Source organism: Canis lupus, chromosome 14 (assembly GCF_003254725.2).
Source record: "Canis lupus dingo isolate Sandy chromosome 14, ASM325472v2, whole genome shotgun sequence".
NCBI classification, from domain to species: Eukaryota; Metazoa; Chordata; class Mammalia; order Carnivora; family Canidae; genus Canis; species Canis lupus.
Window position 1 is genome coordinate 20013626 of NC_064256.1, and position 14633 is coordinate 20028258.

The 14633-nt window shown below is 38.2% G+C and overlaps 1 protein-coding gene, 1 long non-coding RNA gene and 1 pseudogene across 20 annotated transcripts in view; 1 reads left to right on the forward strand and 2 right to left on the reverse strand.

Moving 5' to 3' along the window:
* Positions 1-1281: 1281 nt before the first annotated feature.
* Positions 1282-9837, reverse strand: LOC112674809 (uncharacterized). The gene is made up of 3 exons (XR_004804833.2): positions 9618-9837; positions 5635-5767; positions 1282-1497 (listed from the first exon to the last, which is right to left on the reverse strand). It is a non-coding gene; the product is annotated as an uncharacterized LOC112674809 (long non-coding RNA).
* LOC112675139 (U4 spliceosomal RNA) lies at positions 8533-8682 on the reverse strand (annotated as a pseudogene).
* A 4007-nt stretch (positions 9838-13844) lies between the features above and the next one.
* The window catches only part of PPP1R9A (protein phosphatase 1 regulatory subunit 9A), a 312061-nt gene continuing 311272 nt past the window's right edge, over positions 13845-14633 (forward strand). For 18 of the 19 annotated variants that reach the window (XM_049093580.1, XM_049093583.1, XM_049093584.1 and 15 more), the window contains exon 1: positions 13845-13984. The gene's annotated coding sequence lies outside the window, so the exon portion shown is untranslated. Of the gene's footprint in view, positions 13985-14324; positions 14445-14633 lie in introns of those variants that run through there. The other variant, XM_049093581.1, reaches the window with a different exon arrangement.

Genomic DNA, 14633 nt, shown 5'->3' on the forward strand with positions numbered 1-14633 from the left:
ATTAAGCCAAGTCTCAAATCTAACTCTTCAAAACTCTCAGTGACTTGCTTTTATTGAATTATCTTTTTAACTCACGCCATCCACCTATGTCTCAGGACTTTAAAAGAAATAACAGTGCAAATCATGTTATTAGATAAAAGTGAAGTTGTTGCTAATGACATAACCCACTATTGTCACAGAATTTGCCTTTTATAAATTCATACAAAAAAAGATACAGTCTCAAACATACTTTAAATCTCATATTTTACTTTGAGCAATGTATTGCTTAAAATTTACTGAATATACATATACATATATATCTTTTAGAAAATATATAGATCTTTTTATTAATGTATAGGTTTTCTTCAGTGATGAGTTGGAACTGGGTCCTGGCCTAAGAGCTATTAAATTTTCAGGAATTGTAAGTTAGTAGTTTGAAATTGGCTGTGATGGGAGTAATGACACCTTGGAAATTGGCAAATACAGCAAACAAGAGCCCTCCTAATCCCTGTGCAAAGTCAGTTGTCAAGCATTATCAGTACACCATTGATACATTAGTTTTCTCCCATGTGTTTTATAAACTAGCATACACCTATGTATAGAGAAAAATACTCGAATTTCAGTCCAGTTTACCATAAATATTTTATAATTCTAATATTTAATGCAACTAAATATAAAGTTTCAGACTGATAAATAACCAAGCGAGTGATTTTTATTAGACCTATAAAATGTATTTTTAATTTGCTCTTTTAAATGAATTAACAAATGTAACTGAATTCTTTAGGTTAAAGTCAAAAAGTGAGACAAACATGTATTTGTCATTTATAGATGTTCAAGGTTAACTAGATACACAATTCCTACTATTATTTACTGGTGAGAATGATGAGAGAGAGAATTTCACAATAGGGAAGGGTAAGGCCCAATGAGGTTAGAACTCCAGGGTTCATTGAGCATTGGAGACCACTCTGGCTCAAGTTTAGTGGATTAACTTTATGGCTGAAGTACCAGAGAACTGACTGCATCTCATTCATCAGAGTAAAGATAAATCTGAGTTAGACTGGACCAGCTAAAATCATTCCATGAGACGGGGCACAGTGTCTCCATCTAACCCACTATCCTGAAGGGAAATCAAAATCCAAATGGCATCTGGATTTATGAGGAAAGAATTGTTTGACTTTTTGTTCTGCATCAGTACAGTAAGAACTCAGGCCTGCAATTTCAAATTCAAGAGTCAAGGTTAAAAGAGCTTAAGCATTTATATACTTTCAAAGTACATGGCATTTAGATTTTATAACCCAGCTAAGTAATAAAGTCCCTGAAAAATAAGGAAGCAATTTCCATACCTTCTGAGGCATTTGTGAAGTTAGAAACATGAAACCTGGCAAAGTACACTTGTGTATGAATTACCTTCTCCTGCCAATTAGCTTTGACTTTGATGATCCTCCAGGGACAATCATACATTTAAAATTGGTTTTCTTTGTATTGGTTTACCTTGCAGCAATGAAATCACACTTCTTTCTATTGTGGTCAAAAACACATAACACAAATTTATTATCCACTTTAAAAAATTACACCATGCAGTAGTATGAACTACATACACATTGTGGTATAACAGAACTCTAGAACTTTTTCATCTTGCAAAACTAAAACCCTATATCCATTGAACAATTTCTCTTTTGCCTCTCCCCCACTTCATTCCCTGACTTCTGGCAATCATTCTACTACTCTCTGTTCTAACAGTTTGACCATTTCAGATATCTCACATAAGTGAAATCATGCAGTATTTGTAATTTTGTGACTGGCTCCTTTTACTTAGCAAATGTAATCAAGATTGATCCATGTTATAGCAGATGACAAGATTTTTTTTTTAAGGCTGACTAGTATTCCGTTGTATGCACATAGCATATTTTCTCTATCTGTTCTTCTGTTGATGGACATTTAGGTCGCTTCCACATCTTTGCTGTTGTGAATAACACTGCAATGAACATGGGTGTGCACATCTTTCTTCAAGATTCTATTTTCAGTTATTTTGGGTAAATACCAGAGTGGGGTTACTGGAACATTTGGTAATTCTTACTTAAAAATTTTTTAGGGCAGCCCTGGTGGCCCAGCGGTTTAGTGCCGCCTTCAGCCCAGGGCGTGATCCTGGAGACCTGGGATTGAGTCCCATGTCAGGCTCCCTACATGGAGCCTGCTTCTCCCTCTGCCTGTGTCTCTGCCTCTCTTTCTCTCTGTGTCTCTCACGAATAAATAAAAGTAAAATCTTTAAACAATTTTTTTTTTAGGAAACTCCATACTGTTTTCCATAGTGGCTGCACCAATTCACATTTCTTTCTTTTTTTTTTTTTTATTGGTGTTCAATTTACTAACATACAGCCAATTCACATTTCTAACAACAGTGCACAAGGGTTTCAATTTCTTCACATCCTCAATAACAATGAGAATTTTCTTGTTTTTGTTTTTGTTTTGATAATGGCCATTTTAATGGGTGTGAGGTGATATCTCATTGTGGTTTTGATTTGCATTTCCCTGATGACTAGTGATATTGAGCATCTTTTAATATGATTGTCAGCCATCTGTATATCTTTCTGGAGAAATATCTATTCAAATTGTTTACTCCTTTTGAAATTAATTTTTTTTGCCCAGTTATAGGAATGATTTATTTATTTTATTTTTATTATTTTTAGGAGTTCATTATATATTCTAGGTATTAACCTCTTACCAGATACATGGTTTGCAAGTATTTTCTCCCCTTCTGTAGGCTGCCTTTTCACTCTGTTGATTGCTTCCTTCACTCCACAGAAACTCTTAGTACAGTCACATTTGCCTATTTTTGCTTTTGTTACCTGTGCTTTCAGTGCATATCCAAGAAATCATTGCCTATTCTAATGTCATGAAGATTTCCCTGTATGTTTTCTTTTAGGAGTTTTATAGATTCAGGTCTTAGATATCTAGGTCTTTAATCCATTGTGAGTTAATTTTTGTAGATGATGTTAACATAAGGATCTGTCTTCATTTTTTTGCAGCTTTATATTCTATTTTCCCATACCATTAGTTGAAGACACTGTCCTTTCCCTCTCATGTAACCTTGGCACTTTCATTGAAGATCATTTGGTTCTATGTGTAAGAATTTATTTCTGGATTCTCTATTCTGCTCCATTGGTCTCTATATCTTTTTGCCAGTATCGTACTATTTTGATTACTGTAGCTTCATAATATGTTTTAAAATCAGAAGCTATAAGATCTCCAGATTTGTTTTTCTTAAGATGAAGTCACACTTTTCACAACGAAAATGAAACAATGAAAATTGACTATGAGACAATCACACTTTTGACAATGAAAACTGGCTTTGAGATAATACTCTGTCCACCTCTTACACATTTTTATCTAGTGTAATAGGGACAACTTCCCATTGTACAATGAAACTGTGTAGTATTACCTACTATATTGTAAGCATTGATTGTTTTTATTTGTATAATATCTGTTCGATAATAAGTACTAGAACATTGTTAATGTATACTATGACAATAATGATGTGCCATTAAAAATGACAAACAAAACAAACACATAAATTATGCATCAAAATGAATGTTATCCTCTTCCAACCATATGCCTTTTCAAATAATGCTAAAAACTATCTTTTTGAGCTCTTCTTTTGTTATGAACTAGCCTCTGATCTAGTCAATGAACTACTTAATAAAGCTGGGTATGTTACTTTCATTTCTCATATCATATTTAACTACGAATGACTTTAGATTGTTTATAAATGTCAAATTCTATTTCAAAGAATGAAGACATTCATTGTTGAGTAGACTTAGGAAATTGCTTTGAGGTAAGAATTGTTTGGATACAAATACATTTTGGACATACTGGCTTAAAAACCATTCACATTGCCTTATATATCCTTATTTACGGATATACAAAGTTTTGACTCATCATGAGATATCTTAGAAAATAAATAAAATTACAAAATCAAGTGTTTACAGAGGTATCTGCCCTTGAGTATCCATATATTCCCTTCTAATGTTTTAGATATGTCAAATCAGGTAAAGAGTTACTTCTATATACATGTATTTATCTTTACTGCATTCCAAATAATTTTTTAAAAGATTTTATTTATTTATTTATTCATGAGAGACACACAGACAGAGGCAGAAATACAGACAGAGGGAGAAGCAAGCTCCTCGCAGGGAGCCCCACGTGGGACTCCATCCCTTGATCCGGATCACACCCTGAGCTGAAGGCAGAAGCTCAACTGCTGAGCCACCTAGGCTCCCCCCCAAAAGAATTTTAAGCATGGCATAGGTAACTTCAGCCCAAGTCACAGAATCTGTAAATCCCAATACAGAGTAAAATTACTGATCTGATGTTTTAATACTTTAATGAAACACATTTTTCATTTCCAGTTCTGTATACTTATGGTGTACAGGTTCTCACATAACTGTAAAAATCTCAATTATTCCACTTAGTATTAGCTTACCAGTTCTTAGACTATAATGAGAATCAGCCCTGATCTATACGTCTGGTACCTTAAGAGAACCATCCAGTGGTAAACAACAGTGTTAGCCAATAAAATTAATTTGATTTGAAATATGGGAGTCATCCTAGATCTAGGCAATTAATTGTGGGGCTGTGGATTTATTATAGATTATCTCAAAGATTATTTTATTACAGCTTTATTGAGATATAATATACATATCATAACTTTCACCCATTTAAAGTGTACCTATCAATGTGTTTTTAGTATATACATAAGGTTGTGAGATCACGACCACAAAGTTTAGAATATTTTTTATCCTTTAAAAGAAATTCCAGACCTGTTAGCTGTCACTCACCAACATCAACCGCACCAGTCCCAGCCGTAAGCAACAGCTAACCTAATTTCTGTCTCTATAGATTTGCCTATTCTGACATTTTGTGTAAATGGAATCATGCAAAATGTAACCTTCTGTGATTGACTTCTATCTTTGTGATTGAAGTCAATCATTAAACAAAAACATTAAACAAAAGCTTAATGTTTTTAAGCTTTATTCATGTTGTAGCATATGTATCAATACTTCATTTCTTTTCGTTGCCAAATAAAGTCCATCGTATAGATCTACAATATTTTATTTATTTATTCATCATTTGATGGACATTTGTGTTGCTTTCCCTTTTTGGCTATAAGTTAATAATGATGTAATGAGCATTCCTGTGTATGGCCCAAAGATGGCTGATGTAAGTGTTTGAAAATAAAGAAGGGAAACTTATGGATGTCTGACGTTGTAAAAAGAATTTTATGCTTCAACAGAAAACTATACTTTGTTTAGATCACATTCCTTCAGTTATCTGATTCTAGTTTTTCATTGTCTTTGAGCTATTTTACAACTCTTTAAAGCATGGGTAGCTGATAGCACTGCAAAATAATTCCTATCTACAGACCTATGAATTCTGTTAGGTAGAGGTAGGTTCACTTGCCTTCTCTCCCTCAGTGAGGAACAGGCCATTTTTGCTTTCATGTATGCATTAATTTCAATATTCTGATTTTTAAATCTGTGTTTCTTTAAGAAAATAATTTCTTTTGAATTGGTTGTAATATCTTGCCAGTTTACTCTTTAAAAATCATTAAACGTATTTTTATTTTGAAATCTGTATGGGAGTCATGACTTCACTTACCTTTTTTTGAAAATGATCTTTCAACAACATGCTCAGTATTTGTCTGCCTTCAAAACGTCTGCATTTTCTGATGGAACTAGAGTTTCAGTGGTTCTGAGAAGTATCCACCAGTTGGTCAAAACATTTCTGAAATCTTAACAAAGGTAGCTAATATATCACTGTACTCTAAATTTATTTATTTTTTTAAGATTTATTTATTCATGTGAGAGAGAGAGAGAGAGAGAGGCAGAAACACAGGCAGAGGGAGAAGCAGGCTCCATGCCAGGAGCCCGACGCGGACTCGATCCCTGGACTCCAGGATCACACTGTGGGCCAAAGGCAGGCGCTAAACCGCTGAGCCACCCAGGGATCCCCGTACTCTCAAATTTAAATACATTTTAAGAGATTAAATTTTTCCTGGGTAGTTTTGAAGTTAGAGGAAAGTTTGAGCAGAAGGACTCAAGGAGATTTCTCAATTCTTAGAAATATGAGTATCACATTTAAAAGTTTTTCTAGGGATCCCTAGACCCCAGGATTGAATCCCACGTCGGGCTTCCAGTGCATGGAGCCTGCTTCTCCCTCTGCCTGTGTCTCTGCCTCTCTCTCTCTCTCTCTCTGTGACTATCATAAATAAATTTTAAAAAAAATTTAAAAGTTTTTCTAGCCTGTAGAGAACAAATCCGGACAGTAACTACAAAGCAACTGTTGTCATTATTATCTTACCAAAAAGTCAAGATTAGACCTCACAACCAAAAACATAGCAGGGAAGATGGAGTAGCATGATTTCTGATACCTCCCACTCATGGTCCTAGAAACTTCGCCACATAGATGACAACCCTCTACCCAGCAAGTAACCAGATAGTGATACGGGAATGAGAACTGTAGGTATATACTAGACATTAGCAGTGTATTAGATTCTAATATCAGTTACATCATCTAGTTAGTGTTTCCTAAAATTCCATCTTCACTCCAGCTGCACAACAGTATCACCTTTGGAACATTTTGGAATTTGCTAGATTCTACTTAGAGATTCCTTTTAGGAGGGCTGGCATATGACCCAGGTATTTAAACCTGATCAAACTCTCTAGGTGATTCTGATTTTCACACAAGGTTTGGAGCCAGTGGATATGATACTACTAACAAAGATAAATATTTTCTAAATTTTGTGACGTAATTTATGTATTTTCTTTTATTGCTTTCCAAGCATTCTTAACCAAGCCAAGGATAGCTAATGTTCATCGTTCATGCCTCCAACTATGCCAGGGAATGAAATCCAGATAACCAATTTTTTTTATGAGCAAGGAATATAACAGAGGCTTATTATTTAATAAAGAATCTATAAGCCACATACCTGGTTTCTTTTGAAATTAACTAATATTCCAGGTATTTACTTTTTTTCTTAAATTTCTAAATGCTATCAAGAACTATTCAAAATCAAATGTGTTTTTGATTTCTGCACAGTGAGCCTAAACAATAGTAATTCCTAAGAAACATTTTGTGTCAGCTCTGAATTGTTTCTTATACATTTTAAGTTTTACATGGCAAACATATGGTTGGAATCTTGCAGAAAAGTCTTATCCTCCATAGTTGGAGAAAATTTTACTTAGAGCAAAATAAAAGTCCTTATAGTATGCGTTGACCTTGTTATTCAAAAATTTCATAGAAGCGATCAGAAAGGTTTAGTGAGGTGATGATTATGTACAAATATTTTGGAAACTGTGTCTGTATGTAAATATGTAAGTTTCTGGGTCAGCACTCATCCGAGAGTATCTCAGTGTCAGTTTTAAGCTTAGTGTTAGATTTTTGAAGGTGCATTTGCTTTCAGAAAATAAAGCTACATCACATAATAAATGACTATTTATTTATGCATCTAAATGCCTCATTTGGCCTTGGTCCAACTCTTCTCTGAACGAGCATGTGGTAGTCTATCATTTGGTTGTATATAGCTGGCTTTGCATAATCTCTGAGGCTCTTAAGATGAGCTCAACTTATGAATTTGCAAAATATGTATACTTTGCTAAATTATAGCACAGGGTACTTAAATACATGTAATTTATTATATGAAAATTATTCAGGTTTCACAAAATCATGTCAGAATAGCTTGTTAAATTCGAGAGCAAAGCAAAAATTCTTTGAAAATCCACAAAATTCGGGATCCCTGGGTGGCGCAGCAGTTTGGCGCCTGCCTTTGGCCCAGGGCGCGTTCCTGGGGACACAGGATTGAATCCCACGTCAGGCTCCCAGTGCATGGAGCCTGCTTCTCCCTCTGCCTGTGTCTCTGCCTCTCTCTCTCTCTGTGTGTGACTATCATATATAAATAAAAATTAAAAAAATAAAATAAATCAAAAATCCACAAAATTCAGTTTCTTTCCCTTTCAAGCTACAACAGGCCAAATTTACATTCCTGACAAAGATGGTGTCTTGTTTTTGCTTTGTTGTAACTGTAATGTTTAACTCCCTTCTAAAATTTTAATTAATACCAGCTCAATTTCATCTCCCACTAACGTGTTTGTTTCTATTCTCAGTATCATAAAATACGAATTTTATTTTCTTTGAGGATCTAGCTAGGTATAAGGCAGTTTTCAACTGTTTGCTGTACTGTTTCTGTATGTACAAAATAAATAAGATATTTATTTATTCTTGTTTTTCAGTTTTTGCCATAATTGAATATGGGAAATAAATAGCATGTTGTCTTTTTTTTTGCATGGACATATACCACGTTGGTGTCCATGGCTTTCTTTAAAAGGGAATAAACACTTGGCTTGTAAGGTAGAGAATTATTAATGTAGTATTTTTCCTCAATTAAACACAGATCAAGAGCAGGATTAGGATACAAGATTTTCTAGACTAACTGGTTTAACTTATACAAATATATTTTTATAAAACTACAATCTCACGATTTCAGTTTGAAAGTTTTTTTTCTTCTAAGAATATCAAGAAAGCCCAGAAAGTATGTGATCTATCTACACATTTAGTATCTAATCAAAGACACTAGTTCAGTTTTCAATTAGCAATAATCGTGCCTCAGATAAACCTCATTGGCTTCGATACTGCCACTTGTGCAAAGCTCTAAGATACTAGTTCAGTGAGGGAGTCTGTCGTGGCTTAATCAAGAAGCTAACGCTAAGGCCCCCAACACTTCCAAATACAGTTACAATACTGGATATCGTCCTCGGACATGAACAGGAGCGTTGGTTGCTCTAGATCTACCCACTGATTAGGATACATACTTATTCATTACTCACCCAATTCAAAAATTTAATGATGTAGAAACATGTAAGGCATAAGGATATATTTTCAAACTCCGTGTTAAAATAATGGTAGTTGATAAAAGTCTATGCCTGACATCAGGATTATAGCTAAGAACCTATGGAAAATGTACTAATAACTCAGAGCAATTTATTTTATTTTTGTTTTTTAAAATTTATTTGAAAAAAATTTGAGAGAATCAGAGAGAGCATGAGTGGAGGAGCAGAGGGATAAGGAGAGGAGACTGTGGTGAGGGCAGAGCAGGACTTAGGGTTTCATCCCATGATGCCTGAGCTTAAACCAAGAGTTGGTGGCTCAACCCACTATGCCACCCAGGTGCCCTTTATTATTTCTAAATGCAGATAATCACGTCCCTAAGTTAAATACTAGAGTTTTGTTCGTTTGTCTTTAAGTAGGCTCCATGCCCAGCATGAAGCCCAACACAGGGCTTGAACTCACGACCCTGAGATGCAGACCTGAGCTGAGATCAAGAGTCAGATGCTTAACTGATGAGCCAACCAGACACCTCCAAATACCTAAGTTTTAAAAAAATGTAGTTTATAAAAACTTGGATTTTATACCATGTGGAACTATAATGGACCTCTTCAAAGTTTAGTTCTGTTACTTGAACTAGACTGGAAATGGAAATAAAATCAGAGAAATTTCTTGTTTAATTGTAGACAAACAGGGGTTTGTCTATTTAATAATTAATTCACCAAGGCCAGTGCCATGGGATAGAGAAGCTACTGACATACCTTTGCTATTCTTTGATTCCTCTCTCCATATTTTCACAACGAAGAGTGTTTTGGACAGCTATTTCCTCCAACAGTCGTGCGCAAAGAGGACCCATGCTATCACATTGCTTGAGAAATAGGTTTAGCATTTCTAAGATAAAATAATAGTGAATATGAATCTCAGTAAAATGTTTTCAATTTGAATCTCAATTTGACACTTTGCTAACTGTTCTTTCAGTGAAGGATTACCATAACTCTCCCATTTTGTTTCTGTCTTGAAATATAAAATTATTCTGAAGCAGAGTAGACAACATGTCAATCCCAAAGATGCCGGAGTTCAGGTGTACCGTGTGGGTGGAGAATTGGCAGGTAGAGTACCACCACCAGAATCCTTCTGCCAGAGGGGCTAATCTGCTGAAAGTAAAATGTGCTTCTGTAGAAACAGATAAATACCTCACACTTGTTTTTAAACATGTAATTTATACCATTATAAAACTGAAAACTGAGAAGAATAGTTATAGCAGCTATTGTTTCAAGCTGAGATGCAGTGACAGTAATGAAAACATCATACTAATGTCTAGTCCAATAAAACTCTTGGTTTACTGTGTTTTGTGTAGGCAACCAAATACAGTACAAATAGGGAAAAAAGAGAAGATGTATCACTTTGGCCTAAACACACTGTAAATCTACTGTGCTTTATTTGTAGAGCTAAGAAATTAATAACAACTTTAAAAAATGACTTCAGGAATCCTAAGAAGTTCTATAGTTTATTACTTCCAAATAAAAGTAAATGCTCAAACCTATCATGAGCCTACCTTTTGGCTGAAAAGCCAAGACACTGGATGTATTTTAGGATGAGAAATGGATCAAGATGATGGTATAAATTTTCAGTGGCATACCCAAGCCATGAATGTAGGTAGAAAGCAATGCTGAATCATTATCAATTTATTTGGGCAGAAATGACACCTTCTAGATTAGAAAATGTTTATTGATTTAAACATTATTTTATAGTTAGTAACATGAAATCAGACAAATCATAGAGATCTCTGATGTATTCTGAATGTAAGCCCGGGGACTTTTTCATTATTTCACAGAAATATATTTCACCTCTACAATGGAGTGTGTGTGAAATACCAAAAGACTAAAATACTGCAAGACAGACTTAAATTTTTACCCTTAAATAGGGATGGTTATTTTAAAGGATGGACCTTTAGGATACCTGATTACCAACATTCAAATTGGAAGGAGACAGCACACTCTGATATTTGCAAATGTGAAATAAGCAGTTATAAATACACTTTTGGTAAACAAGTTGCTTCATTCCTATCAACACATTTTTCTTATTAGTATTGCTAAAGAAACATAGCAGTGAAATATCCTTTTATGCTAAAGCTATGTGTAAACTTATACAAATTGCTGTTCCATTACTTTGTCTATTCCATAAAGAGATTATTTCAGAGACCTTTAGCTTTGTTCCATTCTATTCTGTCCATGAACTTCTGTTAACATACAATCAGCCAAGTGCCTTTCTGCATTAAATATGGTGTGATAGGCAGTCTTCAGGCTTAGCTTAGTTAATATTACCTAGTCTAAAAAATTGATTTAGGCTTGATTTAGGTTAAATTTTATTTTAATTTAATTTTAACAATTCTTTGACTAGTTATTCAGAATATCCATTATGAGAACTTTAAAAATATATTGAGAAAAACCCCTAAAAAACATAGAATACATTTTGTACTTTTTTTAAACAAAGATTTTATTTATTTTAGAAAGAGTATACTCGGGCACGCGTGAATAGGGAGGGGCAGAAGGAGGAAGAGGACCTAGAGAAAGAATCTGAAGCTGATTCTGCGTGGAGCGTGGACCCCAATATGGGCCTCAATTCCAGGATTGGGAGATCATGACCTGAGCCAAAATCAAGAGTCTGCTGCGCAAGCAGCTGAGCTACCCAGATGTTTCTACATTTTGCAATTTTTATCTTATGGTCCCTTTTTTTTTTTTTTTAAACTAATCATGGTTACAAAGGAACTAAGAATAGCAGTACACAATATTCTCCAGGATTCATGAAAGAAATCATATGTGAGCATCACTCCTCCCCAATGCATTGCACTTTGTATACCATGCATGTCAATACTAAATATCATCTTTTATACCCTAACATTGCTCCAGCCCCTTTCCAACTGGAATACGCAAAGTTTATGACCTTGAATCCCCAATACATTAATGCTCTTTTGAACTAAGTTTCAACCCTGATAAAGTCAATATACCTTTTTTAATTCATGGAAATGCAAACGCTGTCTAGAATAGCACTGTCCAAAATAAATATCTATGATGGAAATGTTCTGTATCTACACTGTCCTATAGGGTAGCCAGTAACCACTTGTAGCTACTGAGTCCTTCAAGTGTGGCTAGTGGGACTAAAAACTGAATTTTTAATTATATTTAATTCTAAGTAATTTAAATAGCCTCATGTATTGGGTTAGTAGATCGTTCTAACGGTGTTAGAAGAGGAAAGTAGATTATGGGCAATCAGGCAATCTTAAAATTATCAGCATTAGGTTTTAAAAAAAAAACCTCTATCATTCATTCCTTCGGTATTAATTTTTCCAGAAGGTTCACATAAAAAAAGAAAGAAAAAGAAACCCAAGCAACCAAATTCTTTAGGCTGCTTTTTTGTATGAATCATCTTTTTTGCAAAGAGGTGTAAGACTGATTTTATTGCCAACTCTGCCCCCTCCTACAGACAGAACTCAGTGATTAGGTTCTTGCATTTATTTAGGTTATTCTCCTGAAAAACATGGTTCCATACTGCAAATAAATGACAGGAACTTTTCCACTAAATTATCCCAGACAGCACAAATGTTCTTTCCAAAAGTGGAGACTGGAACCACAGCCCCCTCACATTGCCTGCTACATCTGTTTATGCTTATAGAAGTGACATCCACTTTGTAGACAGAGAATGCCAATTTTTTGGGAAAGCACCCAGAATTTGGTGAGACTTGAAGAAAAAATTTTGCTGTTCAAAATTAAAAGATACATAGAATTGAGTAGCTACAAAGGCCTTTTGAAATTAAAATAGAAGAGATTTTGCTCCCAGAGTACAGATTCTGTATACAGACTTGCTGGAATTCATATCCAACTATGATCATTTACTAGTTGATAAAGCTCTGGTTAAGTTACAAAACCTAAACCTCAAGTTTTCCCATCTGGTAAATGCAGATAATAATAGATATGTTGGGAAAACTTGTGTAAGACTTTGAGATGGACAAATATCTCTCTGTGTCCTTTCAGTGGAAGGCTGGATGTTATCAACAGGACTCTCTCTTGTTTTTTTTTTTTTTTTGGTTCTACAGTAGTCTGAACCTTTGACCAGGCCATTTTCCTATTTTATAGGCTGTAGAAACTTAGGGTAATGTAAATGTTCTTATCTACAGAAATGCAAAATTACTTTGTTTTGTTTTGTTTTTTTAGAAATACTATTACTTCCCTGTAGCACAGATAATCCAAAACATTACATTTTCATGCCTTATACAATCTTAGCCAGTTTTGCCTCTTTCCGGATTGTCCCTAAGTTCTGCTTTGCGCCTGCATCCTTGTTTGAATGGGTTCTAACATCTTGCGGTTCCGTCTCTAATTAATGAGTCGAAGGACCTATCTGCCACATTTTTCATTTCATATTTCTATGGCTTTTTTTTTTTTTTTTTTTTTTTTTTGGCCTTCTTGAAAAATTATCCTTTTAGTCCTTTGTACTCTGAGGAGTCTTTGGGAGGATCGGCTTAAAGACCTACATTGACCGTCCTGATGAGTGGGCTATTTTGCCGCAGGGCTGTAACACTTCCGGTACCTTTTTGGGGAGGGGGTGGGGAGGAAGGGGGACTGGGCAGTGTGAAGAGGGGGAAGGGTGCGGGTGGGGGTGGGGTGGGGGGGTCTGGAAAACTCTACCCTGACGCGGAAGTGAGAAGACCTCCTCCTCCTCCTCCTTCTCACGGTGGAGGCCTAAGGTCAAGGTGGGTGTCAGGCGGGGCACGGCCTAGCTGGTGGCCTTCGGGGCCTGCAGGGCAGCCTGGGGTTCTGGATGCCCCGGGGTCATGAAGTTCGCCGCAGACTCGGGGGCGGGGGGGGGGAGGGCCCGGCGGCGAGCCGGCCCTCAGCCCCGCCTCCGCCGAGCCGACCCCCGGAGCAGGGAGGCGGCGGGGCCCGGGAAGGGCAGGCCCGGCCCCAGGCCCGGGAGGCCCCTCGCCCGCGGCCGCGGGGGGTGGGGCGGCCTCGCCTCGGGCCGGTGCTCCTCGCCCTCGGTTGGCCGCCAGAGGCTCCCTCTCTCTCCTCTCCCGGGATTTTGCTGCCGGGCTCCCTCTCTCTGCGGCCCTAGAGTTAATCCCATCAGCGAGGTGAGGCACCTGTTACCCTGGGCCTTCCTCGCCCCCGCGGCCTCTCCCCCGCCTCGCCCCGGCTCCCCCGCGGCCCCGGCGGCCCGGCGCGGCGCCGCACGTGGGCCGACCCCCGACCCCGACCCCCGACCCCCGACCCCCCGCGCCGGGCCCCCCGCGCCAGGCCCGCCCGAGGGTGCGAGCGCGTCGCGGCCCGGGCCGCCGCCCGCAATGGCGTTGCGGAGCGCAGCGCGCCTCCCGGGGCCGCCCGCCGCGGGCTGGGCGCGCGTGGGGGCCGCGGCGCGCGTGGAAGCGGCCGCCGCAGCCGCCCTCCGCGCTGCGCCGTGAGCGGCGGGCGGAGGGGCTCGGAGCCGGCGGGCGCCGAGAGAGCCGCGGCCGCCGCGGGGCGGGGGGCGCCTCCGAGGCGGGGGTGGGGGCCGCGGCCGCCCGACCCTCCCCGCCGGCGGCGGCTCCGGCTCGGGTAAGGGGGAGGCTGTGCGCGGGGCGAGGCGGGGAGGGTGGAGACGCAGAGGGGGAGATCGGGATGTACAAAGGCTGAGTTGCAGGCTGGGGGTGGGGTGGGCTGCGTTGGGGAGCGATAGGTTGAGGATCGGAGGCACTATCAGTGGGATCTATTGTTTCCTGGCACACTGGGAGGAAAAACAAAGGG